We start from the raw sequence: 15798 nt of genomic DNA, 5'->3' as shown, positions 1-15798 counted from the left end.
CTAGGACCATCTTCTGCTTTCCCCGAAGCAGAACAGGCAGAACTTGAACCAGCAGTCAGACATGGGATGCCAGCATCACAAGTGGCTACTTAACTCACTGTGCCACAAAGCCGGTTCTGTACTGATATAAATTTAAAAATAGATATACTCAAATTTTTTTCTTTGGAATAACACATTTTCCTTATTTTTTTTTATTATCTGTGACGCAGAGAGAGACACACACACATATACAGCACCCAGCTGCTGGCATACTCCTCAAATGCCTGGAACAGCTCGGAGTAGGCCATACTGAAGCTGTGAGCCAGGAACTTAAACCAGGTCCCTCATGTGGCTGGCAGGGAGCTAAAATTGAAGTCATTGTGTTCTGCCTTCCAGGTTCTGCAGAAGCAGGAAAATGGAATTGGGATCAGAGCTGAGACTGGAACTCAGGCACTCTGGTAATGAGATGCAAGCATCCAAGTGGGGTTTAACCTCTAGAGCAAACACCTTTTCCTCCATGAATTTTGGAAAGCCCTCTCATATGTCTGACATAAATGTATTTTTTGCCTTTCTTTCCAGAAGATTTGGTCATTTGGTTGATGATAATATTTGTTTTAGATTAATTCCATAATTTTTACAAAATGTTTTTACATTCATCAATTCATTGAGAACACTGAGAAATAGTTATTGTAAATAACTATTTCAGTTATTGTAAATAGCTATTTCAGTTCAAGACCTGGGCTCTGGTCAAACTCTGCCTAGGATAAATTTCCTAACTTTTTTCAGGCTTCTTTCTCCATCTTTAAACTTTGGATGAAAATATTACCTGCCCTATGGTTATTGGTGTTAAGTGAGATAATTCACACATCTTGCCTTAGAATATGGTAAACAGTCTTTAATATTACTAGCTATAATTTGATTCTTTTAGTTTCTTGTTAGCTCACCAAGGCATATACTATTACTTTCCTTTTTTTTAGTTTGAAACTGAAACTCAGAGAAATTCAAGTGACTTATTCTAGCTCATATAACTATTAAGTGTTAGAGTTGTGGCTCAGTCACCATTGTGATTGTGCTGTTTGATTATTCTAGGTCCAGGTCCAGTGTACAGTTTTCATTTAAGAATATTTTAAATCAGTAAGAGGAAAGAATAGGAAATTAAATAAATTCTTCAGAAACTATGAATAAATCATCACTTTGGGCAATATGTTATGCATCTTAGAATTAATTATATGACTTCTTAAATGCTAGCATTGTCTGAAGAGTTCCTTCTAAAATTGCAAGTATGCTCATACCCTTTGACTGTAAACATTCTAATAATCAGGTATGAGCAAAAAATGCATAGGTACAATGTTTAACATTGTCTAAAGTAAAGTAGCCCCTAAAAATGTAAATTCTAGATAATATGACATAAATTCTAGAATGTTCAGAAGAAAGGATATTCTGAAGCCATTAAAATTGTTGTTTTAAAGGACATAATAACAGGAGAAATACTCCAAGTATAATATTATGCAAAGTGATGTAAACCACATACAGAACTTATTATCACAATTTTATATAGCATGTACTCATACAAGTATATTAATAGAAAAAAACTATGCCAGAATAGTGGCTGAGGTTTCTGTGTTAGGAGTACTGATAGTTTTTTCATAATGAAGGTAGTAGGTGCAGGTAGTGGCCAGTGAGTCCCAATTTGAGACTCCACATCCCATATCAGAGTGCTGCTCTAGGTCCTGGGTACTCTACTTCCCTTCCTGCTTCCTGCTCATGCATACTGGGAGGCAGTGGATGATGGCCCAAGTGCTTGGGCTCCTGCCACCCATCTAGCAGACCTGTTGGAGTTCTAGCTTTGGCCTAGTGCAGTGCTTGAGTGATTCTGGCATTTGGGGAATGAGCCAGTGGATGGGAGCTTGCTTCCCCCAACCCTCTTTCAAGTACATGAAAATAAAAAATAAATTTTCTAAAAATAATGAAGATAGATTACTCATATCACAAGAAACTTGAACGTTTAAAAGTTTTTGTTTAAATTTAGTGAGTAGAGAAGGTTGGCCCAAAACTAAGATTTACTATGGAATTGTGTTTAGGTTGAGAGCTTTATAAACACTAGAGAGTATATATTATGAGCTGTTTGTCACCTTCTAGAAGGATCTGCTTCATTCATGGAAGATTCTTAGGTTTCTGGACTTTATGTGCCCAAAATAAGCCATCAGAGTTGATGCTTCTGTGTAAGACCCCCAAGCTCCATAGTGGCCTCTAATTCTGTTACTGTCTTTTGGGGAATGCCACCTGAGTTTCTGTTAAAAAGATGACTGTGAGAAGGACTTTCATAATTATTAGCCATTTTACTATGCAGGATGTAGAAACACTAAATTCATAAAGTTGATTAAAAAATTTTTAATGTAGGGCTATTGAGTGTGAAGATCATATTAACTTTGCTATTATAACTAGAGTCTTTATGTTTCACTGAGTCTGTCCCAACCTCTTAGAAGTGTTAGGTTCCTTCCTTTTAGTAATGGAACCAGTTCTCAGTGTCCTTAAGCCTCTAAGCTGCTATTCATAGTGATTCTGTGAATCTTACCCAAATAAGAGAACTTTACTTCCCTTATGTGAATAAAAAGTCTATGAGCAAAGGTTTCAATAAACTCAGAAAAACAGGACTTTTTCACTGGCTGACACTCCATAAGTTTAATCAACTGCAGTCTGCTTGTTCCAGGCATTCTGGAACAAGGAAGAATGATTGTGTATGCCCTTCTCTCTACTTAGAGATTTTAGCATTCTGAAACAGTGGTTCTTAACTTACTAAACAAACCATTTTTAAGAATAATGTGGACTGTCTCCAGGGTCTGTAACATTGTAAAGATAGTTAAATTTCTTCATTAATGTGGACTCCTCTGGTCAACAATGCTAGTTTTAGGGGTTCTGATTTGTTTGTGTCTTGGGAACTCTTTTTTTTTTTTTTTGTAAATAGTTTTTATCCTTTTGTAAAGAATTCCCATTCTGTGTCTTTCTAGAAATTGTATTAATGGCTTATATTACAATATCCATTTTTCTTAATTTAGTGCTTTTTAAACATTGAACATCTCAGTCAGGGAAGTCTTTCTTCGGCTGGTGCCTCAGCTCATTAGGCTAATCCTCCGCCTGTTGTGCCGGCACCCCGGGTTCTAGTCCCGGTTGGGGCACCGGATTCTGTCCTGGTTGCTCCTCTTCCAGTCCAGCTCTCTGCTGTGGCCCGGGAGTGCAGTGGAGGATGGCCCAAGTGCCTGGGCTCTGCACCCACATGGGAGACCAGGAGGTAGCACCTGGCTCCTGGCTTCTGATCCGCGCAGCATGCTGGCTGTAGCGGCCACTTGGGGGGTGAACCAATGGAAAAAGGAAGACCTTTCTCTCTGTCTCTCTCTCTCTCTCTTACTGTCTAACTCTGCCTATCAAAAAATAAAATAAAATAAAATAAACGTTGAACAAAAATTCCAGTTTTCTTTTGAAAGAGTCAGTGAGGTATTAAAATGCATTCAGGGTTAAATGTGGAAATTATGGAGTTGATGTTCTGCATACATAGATAAAAGTATGCCCTTCTGTTTGCAAAAGAGACAAGTCAGTCTAAAAGGTTGACAACACAAATGCAGGATTAACTAACTACCTTCCAATCTTGATTGGAACTTGGAATTCTTAAAGGTAATTTTATTTAAGATTAAGGAACAATTAGGATCTCTGATTTACAGACGCTGACATCAGGACTCTGAAAGGAATCTGAGATTGAGGGATATATAAAGAATCTTGTGATCTTGGCATAAGAGAGCTAAAAGATGTTGAGATGAATTGAATATTATTACAATATCTAAGTCACTCGAAGAGAATTTCATTTATATAAACGAGTTTACTCCTTTGCTCTAAATTTTATACTAAAGTTGCCTAAATGTAGAAGTTAAGCTTTTACTGTCTTGACTCCCCTAAACTCTGACTTTGTTTCACCTGAATGTAGGTGAAAATTAATTCACTTCCATGGATGGATGATAGATTCTGTTTCAGATGTAGAAATATTTATCAGTTGGATTCTTCCACTGCAAACAATTAAAGCTGAATGACTTAAGTAAAAATGGAATTTATTGAAGGGTATTATGGCAACACATAGAATCCAAGGAATGCAGTAGCTACATCAACTGGGAAGGAAAAATTAGGTCAACTTTGGTGCTCCCAGTAGTATGCCAAATGGGAATTCCTTTAAGCAAATGTCTCAACTTGACTAGGGCAAAGGATGTTTATGTTAGTTTTTAAGCTACATAATCTTTCTTTTCCATATTTATTTTTGTTTTGATTCATTATTATTATCATATGTAAAGCCTGCTTAAATTTGATAGTCTTATTATTTTATTCATGTGCATATTTCTGCTGTCATCCTTGGCATAGACTTTTTCTTTGGTGCTCAATAGCATGGAATTAATGGTTTTAAAGAATTAGTTTTTGAAAGGCTAAGTTTTTATCTGTCTAGCAGTGATTGCACGAGAAGGTTAGAAGACATTTATGGTGCAGATAGAAAAATATTCCTGGAAGTTGCTGTAAAAAAGCACTTGGTGTTGATTGCTGTGCCGTAGACATCTTTTACCTTGATTGATACTCTTAAATTAAGAGTCATTTTCTGCTAACTTAGTAATTGGTGGTGGTGGTGGAGATTGAGAACAAAAGGTCTGTCTTCCACAGACATGAGGGAGGGCAAGTGTGACACATCTTGCTTTGTCTCTTTATTTTGATTTAATTGACTGACTTAATATTTGCTTAAGTCAGAGCAAAGAGATCTCTGTGGCAGTGCTCTGTGAGTCATTCTTCACCAATTCTGGGTCTTTTTTTCCTCACCCCTTTTAATACTAATCTTATAATTGTTGGTATTCTGAGATTTGTACTTACTTAGACTGGCTCTCTTTGAACTTGGACTAGTCCTTTTTGACGAATTATTGGATTCAAGACATGCTAAACCCATTGTCTTAAGAATATTTAATGGTAGAGCTAGAATTTGAGCACAGGTATCCCAACAACAGATGTTTCATCTAATGGACTGGGTGTAATGTAATGAAATATTCTCATAAACTATTTACTTGATTGTAAATAATAAAAATATAAAATTAGTATTATAGAAAAATCTCAGTATTGCAAGGCTCAGAAAATGTTCATGTCTTTGCAATTAATTCAATTAATTCAGTTAATTCAATTAATCCAGCTAATTATGAAATGGGGTTATAAATGATAGTGTCATTTATGTATGCAATGATAAATTCTCTATTTTCTGTAAATATAAATCATCCAATGCTAAGTCAGCAATGGCCAAAACAAAGTTATTAATTTAAAAAAAAAAGAATAAAGCTACTGGGCCGGCGCCACAGCTCAATAGGGTAATCCTCCCCCTGCGGCGCCGGCACACAGGTCGGGGCACCATATTCTGTCCCGGTTGCTCCTCTTCCTGTCCAGCTCTCTGCTGTGGCCAGGGAGTGCAGTGGAGGATGGCCCAAGTCCTTGGGCCCTGCACACGCACAGGAGACCAGGAGAAGCACCTGGCTCCTGGCTTCAGATCAGCGCGGTGTGCCAGCTGCAGCGCGCTGGACGTAGAGGTTCACTAGAGGGGTGAACCAATGGAAAAAGAAAGACCTTTCTCTCTGTCTCTCTCTCTCACTGTCCACTCCGCCTGTTAAAGAAAAAGAATAAAGCTAATGAAACAAAATACCACAGACCAGGGGGCTTAAACAACAGAAACTTATTTTCTCACAGTTCTGGAAGCTCAGAGTCCCTGATCAAGGTTGAGGCAAACTTCAAGACCTGTGTCCTTATGTGGCCTTTGCTTCGCATGTGATGGAAGAAGGGGAAAGAAAGATGTCTTTGGTGTGTCTTCCTCTATAATTACAGACACTAGTCCTGTTGGATTAAGGCCCCAATAACCTTAGGGCCTCACTTAACCTTTTTTATTTTTTAAAGATTTCTTTATTTATTTGAAAGTCAGAGTTACACAGAGAGAGGAGAGGCAGAGAGAGAAGTTCTCCGTCCAATGGTTCACTCCCCAGATAGCCTTAACAGCAGGAGTTGTGTCGATCTGAAGACAGGAGCCAGGAGCCTCCTCCAGGTCTCCCACGCTGGTACAGGGGCCCAAGGACTTTGTCCGTCCTCCACTGCTTTCCCAGGACATAGCAGAGAGCGGGATTGGAAGAGGAGCAGTCATGACTAGAACCAGTGCCCGCATGGAATGCTGGCACTTCAGGCCAGGGCGCCAACCCACTGTGCCACAGCACCATCCCCTCAATTAACCTTTATTGCCCTTTTTTTAAGACTTATTTTTATTTATTTGAAAGGTAGTTACAGAGAGAGAGGTAGAGGCAGTGAGAGAGATCTTCCATCTTTGGTTTACTTGCCAAATGGCTGCAGCAACCAGGGCTGGGCCAGGGCAAAGCCAGGAGCCAGGAGCTTCTGGTTCTTCCATGTGAGTGCAGGGACCCAAAGACTGAGGCCATCCTCCGCTGCTTTCCCAGGCACATCAGCAGGGAGGTGGATCAGAAGTGCAGCAGGTAGGACTCAAACCGGCTCCCATATAGGATGCCAGCACTCCAGACCAGAGCTTCAACCTGCTGCACCACAGCTCCAGCCCCTCACTACTTTTTTAAAGCCCTCACCTTTAAAAACAGTCATTTTGGGGATTAGAGATTCAACATATGAATTTGGGAGAGACACAGTGCAGTTCTTTGAGGGGTGGGGATGTGTGGCCCATGGGTTGCGTAAGGCTCACAGAATCATTTGGTCTGGCCCTATCAAGGCAAACCCAGTAAGGACTCAAAATTCAATAAATCTATTATTACACACACATTTTTAAGTTGATAATTTTGTATGGCCCATGAATTATGTTATAAATATTCAAATGGGCCTTGGCAGAAAGAAGTTTCCCCTTTCTTCAGTAGTCACTTTCATATAGTTAATAGGTAGATTCTCTTATTTTGTAGTAATAAATAAAGTGATTTTCTATAAAACTTATTTGCTATTGAAGGGGGGATAAGTCATGTCATTTTGGCCCTCTGCACCTCAGTTTCCTCATCTGTACAGCATGACATTTGAGCTACTTGGCTTCTAAACACAGAAATTCTGTGGCTCTGCAATTCACAGTTACAGATTTCTGATATTATTCAGCAGGTAGATTATAGGAAGCATCTTATGATAGAAGTTGAATTCTATAAATTAACATTCTACTAACTTTCATCATTGAAATGATGTCACTCTAAATACCTATAGATTCTTTTATCGACACTTTCCAACTAGCTATGCTGGGCAGTGTTTTCTATGTACAGTGTAAAGGTTTGGATGTAACGTCTTTCTTTTTTTCCCCAGTTAATACCTTTCATTTATTCTATATAATTTATCCTTTATTAATTATTATTTAACCATTTCACTATAATGGAGTCAAACAGTGCAGTCATTTTAGATAGGAAAATGTGAGAATCCCTCTCTTGCCTACATCTCTTTCAAAGGAGACATTAGAAGTAGCAGTTTGGTTTATGTACCCTTCCAGTCTTCTTTCTGTGAATGCACTTGTGTGTATTAATTTGTGCATATAAGTTTTCATAGTATGTCTTGTAGTATGTCTTGTAAACTTTTTTTTTATCTTTTATTTAATGAATATAAATTTCCAAAGTACGACTCATGTGTTACAATGGCTTCCCCCCCCGTACCGTCCCTCCCACCCACTACCCTCCCCTTTCCCACTCCCTCTCCCCTTCCATTCACATCAAGATTCATTTTCGATTATCTTAATATACAGAAGATCAACTTAGTATGCCTTAAGTAAGGATTTCAACAGTTTGCTCCCACACAGAAACATAAAGTGAAAAATAATAGATGATTTTTTTAAATGATGATGAAATCAGATCAGACCTATTGTCATGTTTAATCCCAGTGAGAGTCAAGTTGGGAATTGATAATTTCTTTCTTTTTTTTTTTTTTTTACAGAAGATCAGTTTAGTGTACATTAAGTAAAGATTTCAGTCGTTTGCACCCCCATAGAAACACAAAGTGAAATATACTGTTTGAGTACTCGTTATAGCATTAAGCCTCAGTGTACAGCACGTTAAGGACAGAGATCCTACATGAGGAGTAAGTGCACAGTGACTCCTGTTGTTGACTTTACCAATTGACACTCCTGTTTATGGCATCAGTAATCTCCCTATGCACCAGTTATGAGTTTCCAAGGCTATGGAAGCCCCTTGAGTTCTCCGACTCTTATCTTGTTTAGACACGGTCATAGTCAAAGTGGAGGTTCTCTCCTCCCTTCAGAGAAAGGCACCTCCCTCTTTGAAGACCTGTTCTTTCCACTGGGATCTCACTCACAGAGATCTTTTTGCCAGAGTGTCTTGGCTTTCCATGCCTGAAATACTCTCATGGGCTTTTCAGCCAGATCCGAGTGCCTTTAGGGCTGATTCTGAGGCCAGCGTGCTATTTAGGACATCCGCCATTCTATGAGTCTGCTGAGTATCTCACTTCCCATGTTGGATCACTCTCCCCTTTATTTATTCTATCGGTTGGTGTTAGCAGATACTAGACTTGTTTATGTGCTCCCTTTGACTCTTAGTCCTTTCATTATGATCAATTGTGAACTGAAATTGATCACTTGGAGTAGTGAGATGGCATTGGCACATGCCACCTTGATGGGATTGAATTGGAATCCCCTGGTATGTTTCCAACTCTACCAATTGGGGCAAGTCAGCTCGAGCATGCCCCAAATTATACATCTCTTCCCTCTCTTATTCCCACTCTTATGTTTAACAGGGATCACATTTCAGTTAATTTTCAACACTTAAGAATAACTGTGTGATAATTACAGAATTAAACCAGTCATATTAAGTAGAACAGACAAAAAAAATACTATGAGGGATAATGTATTAAGTTGTCCATTAGCAGTCAGGGCTATGCTGATCAAGTCACCATTTCTCATAGTGTCCATTTCACTTCAGGAGGTTTCCTTTTTGGTGTTCAGTCAGTTGTCACCGATCAGGGAGAACATATGGTATTTGTCCCTTTGGGACTGGCTTACTTCACTCAGCATGATGTGTTCCAGATTCCTCCATTTTGTTGCAAATGACTGGATTTCATTGTTTCTTATTGCGGTATAGTACTCTAAAGAATACATATCCCATAATTTCTTTATCCAGTCTACCGTTGATGGGCATTTAGGTTGGTTCCAGGTCTTGGCTATTGTGAATTGTGCTGCAATAAACATTAGGGTGCAGACCGCTTTTTTGTTTATCAGTTTAAACTCCTTTGGGTAAATTCCAAGGAGTGGGATGGCTGGGTCGAATGGTAGGTTTATATTCAGGTTTCTGAGGAATCTCCAGACTGATTTCCATAGTGGCTTGACCAGTTTGCATTCCCACCAACAGTGGGTTAGTGTCCCTTTTTCCCCACATCCTCGCCAGCATCTGTTGTTGGTAGATTTCTGTATGTGAGCCATTCTAACCGGGGTGAGATGAAACCTCATTGTGGTTTTGATTTGCATTTCCCTGATTGCTAGTGACCTTGAACATTTTTTCATGTGCCTGTTGGCCATTTGGATTTCCTCTTTTGAAAAATGTCTATTGAAGTCCTTGGCCCATCTCTTAAGTGGGTTTTTGGTTTTGTTTTTGTGGAGTTTCTTGATCTCTTTGTAGATTCTGGTTATTAACCCTTTATCTGGCAGGAAAATCATCCACCCAGACCAAGTGGGATCCATCCCTGGTATGCAGGGATGGTTCAACATTCGCAAATCAATCAATGTGATTCACCACATTAACAGACTGCAGAAGAAAAACCATATGATTATCTCAATTGATTCAGAGAAAGCATTTGATAAAATTCAACACCCTTTCATGATGAAAACTCTAAGCAAATTGGGTATAGAAGGAACATTCCTCAATATAATCAAAGCAATTTATAAAAAACCCACAGCCAGCATCCTATTGAATGGGGAAAAGTTGGAAGCATTTCCACTGAAATCTGGCACCAGGCAGGGATGCCCACTCTCACCACTGCTATTTAACATAGTTCTGGAAGTTTTAGCCAGAGCCATCAGACAAGAAAAAGAAATCAAAGGAATACAAATCAAGAAGGAAGAAGTCAAACTATCCCTCTTTGCAGACGATATGATTCTGTACTTAGAGGATCCAAAGAACTCTACTAAGAGACTATTGGAACTCATAGAGGAGTTTGGCAAAGTGGCAGGATATAAAATCAATGCACAAAAATCAACAGCCTTTGTATACACAAGCAATGCCATGACTGAGAAAGAGCTGCTAAGATCAATCCCATTCACAATAGCTACAAAAACAATCAAATACCTTGGAATAAACTTAACCAAGACGTTAAAGATCTCTACGATGAAAATTACAAAACCTTAAAGAAAGAAATAGAAGAGGATACCAAGAAATGGAAAAATCTTCCATGCTCATGGATTGGAAGAATCAACATCATCAAAATGTCCATTCTCCCAAAAGCAATTTATAGATTCAATGCAATCCCAATCAAGATACCAAAGACATTCTTCGCAGATCTAGAAAAAATGATGCTGAAATTCATATGGAGGCACAAGAGACCTCGAATAGCTAAAGCAATCTTGTACAACAAAAACAAAGCCGGAGGCATCACAATACCAGACTTCAGGACATACTACAGGGCAGTTGTAATCAAAACAGCATGGTACTGGTACAGAAACAGATGGATAGACCAATGGAACAGAATTGAAACACCAGAAATCAACCCAAACATCTATAGCCAACTTATATTTGATCAAGGATCTAAAACTAATTCCTGGAGCAAGGACAGTCTATTCAATAAATGGTGCTGGGAAAACTGGATTTCCACTTGCAGAAGCATGAAGCAAGACCCCTACCTTACACCTTACACAAAAATCCACTCAACGTGGATTAAAGACCTAAATCTACGTCCTGACACCATTAAGTTATTAGAGAACATTGGAGAAACCCTTCAAGATATTGGCACAGGCAAAGAATTTCTGGAAAAGACCCGGGAGGCACAGGCAGTCAAAGCCAAAATCAACTATTGGGATTGCATCAAATTGAGAAGTTTCTGTACTGCAAAAGAAACAGTCAGGAGAGTGAAGAGACAACCGACAGAATGGGAAAAAATATTTGCAAACTATGTCTTGTAAACTTTTAATACATACCAGGTTATATGTCTATCATTTAAAATGACTATATAGTATTACATAATATTATCATAATTTACTTAACCATTTCCTTCTGCTGGACATTAGTTTGTTTTCTTTGTCACTGTTAAAAACATCACTGCAAACCCATGCATTTATGCAGATATTCCTTTATATTTCCTACATTTAGGATTGAAATGACTGAACATTTTGAAAACTTCTACCAAATTTGTCTTCCTAAAAAGCTTTACAGACTTACCTTTCATTCAACTGAGAATGAAAATGTTCACTTACCCTGACCATTGCCAATTGATGCTGTGATTTTAAAATCGCTGCCAGGCTAATCGTTCAAATTTTTTTTTCAGTTTTAAAAGTTGCATTTAAATGTCATCTGGGATATTAAGCATCTTTTTGTTTGTTATCTATTTGTATTTCTCCACGAATTGCTCTACTTTGCTCATTATTCTTGTGGAATTAAATCTTTGTATTATTGATTTTCTTGAGCTCTTTATAGATTTGAGTTGTTAATCCTTTATCAATTGCATAATTTAGAAATATTTTCTAAAGAGCTCAAGAAACTCAAAAACAATCACAATAACAAAACAAATAGTCCAGTTAAGAAATGGCCAAAGGACTTGAACAGGCATTTTTCAAAAGTTGAAATTCAGATGGCCAACAGACACATGAAAAAATGCTCAGGATCATTAGCCATCAGGGAAATGCAAATAAAGACCACAATGGGGATTTACCTTACCCCAGCTAGGATGGCTGTCATACAGAAATCAAAAAACAGTAAAAGCTGGTGAGGATGTGGGGGAAAAGGTACCCTAATGCACTTGGTGGTGGTGGGAATGTAAACTAGTACAGCCATTGTGGAAGAAAATGTGGGGATTCCTCAGAAAGCTGAAAATAGATCTATCATATGTGACCCTGCCATCCTGAAATCAGCATATGAAATAGTTATCTGTACCCCCATGTTTATTGCAGCTCAATTCACAATAGCTAAGACATGGAATCAACCCAGGGACTCATCAACCAATGACTGGATAAAGAACAAATGGTGTTATATAGACTATGGAATATTGTATTGTATTGAGCTATAAAAAAGAATGAAATCTTGTCTTTTACAACACAATTAATGTAACTGGAAACCATTATACTTTGTGAAATAAGCCAGTCCCAAAAAGACAAAATATAATGTTTTCCCTGGTCTGGGGTAACTAATAGAATATAAAAAATGTAACGGATATCAGTAAAATTGCCATTTTGAGAATTGATTATTGTTTACAGTCCATATCTCTACTGTTGAGGAACAGTGTTTTTATTCTTACAATTTGTTGAATTCTTTACTTAGTAGAGCATTAAGCTTAGGATTATAAAGTAAACTGAAATTATGTCATTGTAAAAATTAAAAGAAAGGCTAAGAAAGGAAAGAAGAGGGAGGGTAGGAATGTGAGCTGCAGGAAGGCTAGGGTGGGAAATATCCCCGTGCTCCTAAATCTGTATATATGAAATACATAGGGCCGGCGCCACAGCTCAATAGGCTAATCCTCCGCCTGCGTTGCCGGCACCACAGGTTTTAGTCCCAGTCGGGGAGCCGGATTCTATCCCAGTTGCTCCTCTTCTAGTCCAGATCTCTGCTGTGGCCCAGGGGTGCAGTGGAGGATGGCCCAAATCCTTGGGCTCTTCACCCGCATGGGAGACCAGGAGAGACACCTGGCTCCTGGCTTCAGATCAGTGCAGCGCACTGGCCGCAGCAGCCATTAGGGGGTGAACCAATGGAAAAGGAAGACCTTTCTCTCTGTCTCTCTCTCTCACTGTCCACTCAGCCTGTCAAAAAAAAAAAAAAAAAAGAAATACGTAAGATTTGTTCACCTTATATAAATTAAAAGATATAAATAAAAGATTATATAATAATCTTTTAGTATTGATTTGTAAGATTTTTCAAAAATGTACTTTGTGTGTAAATCTCTCTCTCTCTTTTTTAAAGATTTATTTGTTTGTTTGAAAGAGTTCCAATGTTGAGGAAGATAGAGCGGGCAAGTGAGCATTTGAACCATCGTCGCTGGTTTCCCAGGCCATTCCTTAGAAAGGAGCTGAATTGGAAGTGGAGCAGCCTGACTCAAACTGGCACCCCTATGGGATGTCGACGTCACAGGCAGAGGGTTTATCTGTTCACCACAATGCCAGCCCTACTCTTTCCTTTTGAATGTTACATATATGTATTTTCCCTATCTTCTGCTTCTCTTTTGACTTTGCTGATTGTATCTTATGGAATGGAGATTTTTCATTTTGTGAAAATGTAAATCATTATCTTAATGGGATGAGTGTTCTCTATAGCATTTAAGAATGGGTTCCCTGAGTAGAGTTATTTACATTTTTGGTAATATGTCTTTAACTCCATTTTAGAATAAATGGATGATCAGTTGACCCACCCCTTTGTGTTGTGCAGTCCATTCCTTTCTTCACTGATTGAAAGCCCTCTTTATTTTAGTCTGAACCTTCATAAATAATATAAGCAAAGTTATTAGTATTTCTGGACTGTATTCTGTTCATTTTGTTGTAGTTTTCTAATTCTACCAGTTGTGAGCTTCTGCTTGTAGTGATTTTCCATGTCTTGAAATCTGAGAGAACAAGAATGTTGTCCTTCATTTAGTTTCTTCTGCACAGCTATTTGCCGGTTTTTTTTTTTTATGGCTTTTTCCTTCTTTCTCTCTGTGAGCTATTATTTCTTAGTATTGCTGTAACCTTACTCTGTCCCCTCTGATTGTTGCTGTTAAGTTACATGTGAACTAGGAAACTAGCTAACAGGCTGCTGGTACTTTAGATAAGCCAATCCCTAAACTGAGGAAATGATGAATTCATAAGAGAGTTGCTCATGGTGAAATGTTTATGCCTTAATACATAAAATTTATTACATGTTTCAGTATCTTAGAGGCCTGAATTTTTTATGTTTCTAAGTTTTTGGCAATACTTTATATAGTCAGTGTTGCTGAATGTGTAATGTCTGTATAGACATTCATGTATACTAAAAATTATTTTAAGAGCAGAAACTAGTCTGGCACCACAGCTCACGAGGCTAATCCTCTGCCTGCGGTGCCGGTACTCGGGTTCTAGTCTTGGTTGGAGTGCTGGTTCTGTCCCGGTTGCTCCTCTTCCTGTCCAGCTCTCTGCTGTGGTCTGGGAGTGCAGTGGAGGATGGCCCAGGTCCTTGGGCCCTGCATCTGCATGGGAGACCAGGAGGGAGCACTTGGTTCCTGGCTTCAGATCGGCTCAGAGCACCAGCCACGGTGGCCATATTGGGGGAAGACCTTTCTCTCTGTCTCTCTCACTGTCTAACTCTGTCTGTCAGAAAAAAGAGCAGAAACTATATTTATATCACTTTATGGAACAACTTCATTTCTATCACTTTATCTTAGTGAAAGTTGTTTGTAATAGGAAAGCAAGAAAATATGACCAAGTCCATGCATTGCTTTGGAATTTTCTTTATTAACAATAGAGAATAAAATAAAAATACAAGAAGTAGATAGTTAAGGAGAATAAGCTTATTTTAAATCATCTGTAGGTAGATTCTGTTATGAGAACAACATCTGTTACCATAGAGTTTGCTTTAGTGCATGATCAGCTGTTATAAAAATAAAAAGGCTGGGAGCTATTTTGTGCTTTATAAAAATAATTATTATTAGTAGCTTTGAGCAGCTACAGCCTTTATTGTAACCTTATATGAGGAACTTAAAGTGGCCTTCTCTTTTTTACTGTAAAATTAATAGAATATCCTGCATAATGTGCTCAGGTAGAAAGCAGGTAAGATAGAGAAGTAGGGATTTATAAAAATAAATTGTGTACAGTTTTTTGTTACATTTGTGTTAATCAAGTAAAATGAGGATGTGACATGCTTTTTAGAACTTTAAGATTTTGTCTTTCTTTAAAATATCACTGGTACTATGAATATGTACACGTGTGATAGCATATTATTTAGTGAAATACTATTTTCCTTTTCCTGCGGTGGATTAAATAAGGGTTTCATGGATTGCACCAAGATTTGGTGTATCTGGGGGACAGAAAGGAACCTATACTTTTCTATACATTTCAAGCTTAGAGTGACACAGAGAACCAGAAGTTGAATAGTTGTCTATTATTGTTAGCATCTGGAGAGTTTAGTCAGATCTCACTTGAGGAAGAAACATACCTCTTTTGGTCTGGAATTTCTGTCTAGACTGGGATTTCTGTCTGGACTGAGACTCAGTAAATTGGTGTACTATATTTCAGCACCCACAAATAGATCCAGCCTACAGAAATATATGTTGATTGGCCCACATCATGTTTTTAAAATATCCAGATTTAAGGCTTCTCCTAAAAAACTGGACAATTTGACAGGTATTGCCCCATATCACTCCATTGGTAGCAACTAGATAGATACATGCTTCTAGTTTGCCAGCATAAGTGCTAAAGTTATTCAGTTCTTAGTCTTCAAGATGACAACTATATTTTTTCTAAAAAAAAAAAAAACAAATTGTTTTTACCCTCATAAAACATAAAACATCTACCCTGATGTTTTATCAGTTGTCATTTATCACTACACATGTGTAGTTATCAACTTGGATGACTCATTTATGTTACCTTCCCAGTTTCTGAAAGATTGGAACGTTTAATGTACAGTCAAC

General features: G+C 38.2%; 1 long non-coding RNA gene across 1 annotated transcript in view; it reads left to right on the top strand.

Moving 5' to 3' along the window:
- The window catches only part of LOC149123446 (uncharacterized), a 231943-nt gene extending 218671 nt beyond the window's left edge, over nt 1-13272 (top strand). The window contains exons 2-3 of the long non-coding RNA XR_016216061.1: nt 376-437; nt 13125-13272. This is a non-coding gene — a long non-coding RNA (uncharacterized LOC149123446). The remainder of the gene's footprint in view (nt 1-375; nt 438-13124) is intronic.
- Nucleotides 13273-15798: the final 2526 nt, after the last annotated feature.

Source organism: Oryctolagus cuniculus, chromosome 11 (assembly GCF_051225735.1).
Source record: "Oryctolagus cuniculus isolate XC-2025 breed Fujian yellow rabbit chromosome 11, ASM5122573v1, whole genome shotgun sequence".
NCBI classification, from domain to species: domain Eukaryota; kingdom Metazoa; phylum Chordata; class Mammalia; order Lagomorpha; family Leporidae; genus Oryctolagus; species Oryctolagus cuniculus.
The sequence above is the reverse complement of the archived record's forward strand: the minus strand, read 5'-3'. Positions and strand labels throughout refer to the sequence as shown.